This window comes from Halyomorpha halys, unplaced genomic scaffold, assembly GCF_000696795.3.
Source record: "Halyomorpha halys isolate HHAL.00 unplaced genomic scaffold, Hhal_1.1 Scaffold833.1, whole genome shotgun sequence".
Taxonomy (NCBI): domain Eukaryota; kingdom Metazoa; phylum Arthropoda; class Insecta; order Hemiptera; family Pentatomidae; genus Halyomorpha; species Halyomorpha halys.
The window spans coordinates 485,327-491,135 of NW_027109632.1; positions in this window are offsets into that span (position 1 = coordinate 485,327).

The window sequence follows — 5,809 nt, forward strand, 5'->3', positions numbered from 1 at the left end:
AATGACAATAAATGAGTAGAGAGCCATATAGGACAACATACCTGTCCAAATAAATAAGTTGAACAGACAGAAACAGCGGAAACGCGTAAGAGTGGGGACCACTAATACACATGGCCGAAACGTTACAGAAGTATGGAATGTATATGAATAGAATAAAATTGTGATAAGCTATATATATAGGTGAAACTAAACAATTTTTGGGTGATCGAATGTATCAAGACAGCAATGATGAGAAGCAAGAAGAACGACCCAATAAAACAGCACTAGTGCAGCACGCAGCAAAAAACCAACACAAATTCGACTTTGACAATACAATAATTTTACATGAAGAAAATAATACGTTCAAAATAAAAACACTTCAGTCTATTTACAAATCAGAAAAATTTATTATACAGTGAATTTTATAACAAAAACAAGACATTTGGACCAATACTCTACAGAGATTTTAAGCAAAATTAATTTATAAAAAAATATGGGAAAATTTTATGTTACTATTTATAATAAACTTTGATATGAATTTTAATAATAAAATAAATAAGAATTTAGATCAAAATACAGTTTGAAATAAATCAATTATATGCCTGACCTGAGTTTAAGTAAGGTTAAAAAATATTGAGTGAGAAGAAAGTGATAATATTGTCAAGTTAATCTGTAATTAAGAGTTTTAAAATTGAATGCAAAAGTGACAAACTAGGTAATTAGACATAAGATAAGGCAAGCTTATTAATAAATAAATACGATTCCCTACTATTTTATTGTTTCATAGGGTAATTTGACTGTAATTAATGACCTGGGCAGAATAATCTACAAAAAGCATTTAAATTATTTGATGTGAGGTGTAAATTTATATTTTAAGGTATGTTATTTTATTATTTATAATGTTAAAAATAATTTATTATTTTTATTATAGTAACAATGCAAGTTAAAATTGTTAAAAAATTAATGTATAATAAAAGCTGTTATTTAATATTGCACTTGAGGATGGAACGTTGAACTTTTAAAGATATAATAAAGTGTTTTAAAAATTGGGCGAAACATTGGTTAGCAATAAATAGTTTTCTCTTATACCTTTATTGACCATCTTCCAACAATCTTCTTCATATGGTCAAGTATCTTCCACTAATATTAATGGTTTTTATTCAAAGGTGTAATCTATCAGTGAAATAAAACTTGATTCATAGAATTTGAACTAGTTTGAACCGGTTATTGGTAATTTTTGTACTCCTGTAGTTGGCTTTCATCCAGAGATGGGCAAAAATTATCTATAATTGAGACTAATAGCTAAAATTGCCATAGATATGAACCTTATTCATGAATGAATCATTGATAAATAAATATCGTATCCATGACAATTTTAGCTAGTTTCATTGTTGCCCAACTCAGCTTTCATCATTAGTGGATAGGGGTGACAGTCCTCGCCGCACGTAAGGTAGGAATTGATACGATTAAAAAAAAAACAAGTTACAGAAAAATATTGGAGGTCTACTGTTTAAATAAATTAGAACAAAAATGCAACTTTTTTTTTTTTTTGTAGCTTCAGATTTGTCATATTTTAAAAATGTGTATATATATTTTTTTTAATACTGCATACTAATTAAAACATGAATAAATTCCATACGTTTCTATTAGCTATATATTATTTTCATCTTGAGTATGAGGAGATCAGAATGGGATCTCAGTGGAATGTTTTGATGTTCTAAAAAATCCGTTTATTTTGTTTTTTTAGAACGCAAAAACGTTGTTGACATCAAACTATGATTTCAGTTATTCATAGTTAATATCACTAATGCACTGTTGTTCAATTCTGTTGCATAAAAATAATTATCTCAGAAGATTTGCATATTTTTAAAACTCCATATGAGGTAAATTAAAAATGAGACAATATATGTTTATTTATTCTTGAATGGATAAAATCTTATCTTTGAAATGAAGAATGGACCCTTCGAAAATATATTTATGACAACATTACTGCAACCAATTTTTGACTTTTTATATTCAGACTTTAAATTACGGACTTTACATTCCAAGGTTCTAAATGAAAATAACATGAAAATTGTATTGATTTTAGCGAAAAAGTTGCTGTGAGATCCATGTCAGGTGGGAGCTGGTAGCTCAGTGGTAAAGGTCTACTACTCCAACGTACCAGGTTCGTTACCAGGTTACCCTTAATTTGGTAAAAATCTGGCAGTCGAGCGTGATTCTGACCAATTCACCTCCTTGCACAACTCTTAGTCTAGTAACAGTAGGCACTTTCTTACAAAGTACTGCACCCCTGGCCCTTTATGGATTGTATAGGTACAGGCTTAATCTTTTTTTAAAAAATATAATTTAAGTATTAGTCAAAATTTGATTTATATTTTATCAGTAATTTCAGCTTTTCGTTACTGAGCTGCACATACTCAATACCATGGTATCTAGCAGTGGGTTACATACTTGTTTTTATTTTTTCTGGTTTAGTTGATGCGTACGTATTAAAGAATATTTAGATGAGAACCGGCGTTATCTACGATCATGGTTCAACATAAATTCCTTTTTTAATTCGCAATGTCAGTATAACGCATAACAACGCCGCATTTAACAACTGAGGCCTGACGTTACTAGTTACTTCACTAAACCTGGGTACAGTTAAAATAATATATTCATCAAATAAATTAAAGGTTTATTTCACTAAATAAAGAGTATTCATTAAATGATTTATTTGATGAAATAATCTAAATAACTACCTCAATTTATTTCTTGAAATATTGATTCAAATAACCATTCATTGAAACAAAGCAAACTATTTCTCATTCAGTCATTTATGAAATAATAACTATTTTACTATTTTCTTATTTCTGAAATAAATTATTTCACAAAAACAATAAATTATTTGTTAACGCCATAATATATAATTACCTTGTAAATAGTATTTGAGTTGTTTTATTGTTTAATTTAGTTTTATTTATATTATTTTAATCGAATTTAGTTATTTGGGAAGAAAAAATACGTAATTATATTTGTGAGTTATAATGAGTAATAGAGACAGTTGATAATCGTCGCTAAGAAGTTGCCTAGCAACGGGCCGACCATCTTTTTTTTTATGCCAGTTCTGGCTAATTAGTGGCCTTGGTAGCGTCTAAGCAGCCCTGCATGCGTTTATAATTTAATAGTTTGGACATTTTTAGCGAGTTAACCGTCATTACAGTTCGGAACGAGACCACTTCTGTGTTTCGACTTTAATATGAGTTCGGGATAATTAGTGGACATGACCGTGTGTAACCAGCCCTGTCTGCGTTGATTTTGCTATTAATTATTGACATTTTAGGTGCGTTAACAGACATAGTCCGAAACCAGACCTTATCTGCGTTTCGACTTGAATCTAAATTGAAAAACTAGATCCTGTCTGCCCTTAATAAGTGCCAGTGTGGTCATCTTTGGACCATTGCAGTGGTGTATTTAGCTACAAGAGCTGCGACCTACATATCTCGGCAGCACTCTCCCCCTGACCTATCGGAGTGGACCAACCTTTAAATACGTTCAGTATTTATTTTACGTATTTATTTGTTGTTGTTTTTTTTTTTTTGTAAATTTGTCTCTTTTATTTTCTCAATTTATTTATCTAATTTTATTTTATCTGAAATGCCTTTTTATTTTACTTGTATTCATTGTTAGTCATCTTTTGTTTATTTTAGTTTTGATTTTCAAATGTTTAATCCGAACCAGCTAGTTGTTTTTTTCATTTTAAAGCCTTTCAAAAAAAGTCATAGTCGATTTGAGGAGGCTTTAACATTATTATTTTCGAAATAATGTTTAAAATCGATGAATACTGAAGTAGTTCACACGGAGATAGTTTACAACCATTGCAGCAACTGTTGTAGCCAATGCCCTTATGTAAATTGTATGATAGTTACCATCAACACAGTACTGTCACTAGCGGCAATGCTAATGCAGTACTATTACAGAAACCGTTTGCACGGGGACACATTACTACCTCGGCAGCAGCTGCCGTTTATTAAGTATTTAAATTGTATAATACTTGCGTCGTTGTCACACTAGAGATAGAATTCAGAATAATGAAAGCAATCAATTTTTTTAATAATTGAATATAAAAATATATTAACGAATTAGAAAAAAATACTTAATATTTTAATTTTTTATTAAACACACTCTTATTTTAATTTTATTTTTTAAATATATTGCTATAATGCAGATTAGGTTTTTCGCAATATTCTACATTTTAAACCAAGTTTGTAAAAAAAACCTATCAGAAATACAACGTTCTTCAATTAGAAAGTTTATCGTTTTATACTAGGTAAGTTATTGAAATTAAAAACGAAAGACTGTTTACAAAAATTTACCTTGCATTATAAGAAACAAACTAATACAAATTCATAAAGATTTTCATAGGTTTTGAGGATTTCATTTACTTCTAACCTGATTATCTTCAGGCTTACCAATTGGAGGCCATTTTCACTTCCCGTTATAAAATTTTAATTATGAGCATATTATGAAGTTTTATATATAAAAAACAAAATTATTTCAAATCATTTTTAAATGCACCAGTAATAAAAGTTATAATGAATAATATCTAACTAAGAAAAAAAGAATTGCAAGTCGGGCTACAGATCACCATCTTATTCTAACCATGGTGGGGGGTCACGTTTTCGTTTCGTGGGACTACATTAAAAATAAAAGTCGACCCTCCAGGCCTGATTCGAACCGCCATCGTTATAGTTCCGAGGATGCAAAGTTTTCATGTTAGTTCTAAACAGAGACCATTATCATGCACAACTTGAAAGCAACATCACAGGGTCCCTATATACTGTTTTTCTTGGCACAGAAAATTAAAATACTATCGAGTTTCTAAAATTTATAAATTATACCAACCATACTTCCTACGATGATAAATTAGGAATTTATCCACATAATGTGGTGTTTGAATAAAAAAGAAAATTAATGTTGTCAAGATTCATCATTTTTTTTTTCTTTGTTGGAACTTACCAATGTACATTATAATACACTTAGGAAATTTGATCTCAGTTAAATTGGAGTGTAACAGGCATGTAGAGAAACTACCAATTGGTAGCACTCTAATGACGCTTTACATTAGCAGGCCTCGTGGCCATCTTCTTTTAGGCGCCTCGGAGGATTTTCAGGAATGGAAGAGGAAGCAAGGTTAGAAACTAGTGGATTCGGATGGTTTTCAATAACTTGAAAATCAAAAAAGTTGGGAAATTGAACATCTGAGAATGTTGAAGCACGTGAAAATTGTAGCACTGTATATGTATACTATAAAATTTGCACGACTTTTGGTAAACAAGGATTATTATGTAGAGAATCTAATTCTGCTAATGAATGTAACTTTTGCTAGTCAACCCGTCTCTCTCCAAGACCCTATCTTATGAGTTTGACTAAGGGATAGAAACATAAGACCATATATAATAGACCATATAAGGTTACTGCTTTGTCAGCCATGTAAATAACAGTGCAGAATTTTATAACCACATTCACCTCACCTTTTCTGAACAAAAACCTAACTAAAGCATTTTGCACAAATAATAGAATTATTTAGAAACATAGTCCTCCAAATATGAGGGTTGTCTTCTAGCTCTGTACGATTTTGCAACTGTAGTATCGAGAGTCAGGGCTGGAGTTTCAAAGTTCTTGATTTGACTTTCTTCAACAGGGGGGGGGCGGGGGGGTCTGACGTATTGTAATAGGAGATGATGGCTCTTCAAGGTTAAGGGTTTCAAGAGTGCCCTTGAGAGTGGTACTAGTACCCCTAGGTTGTAGTGAAACAGTAGGCTCAGATCCATCCTTTTAGTGCATA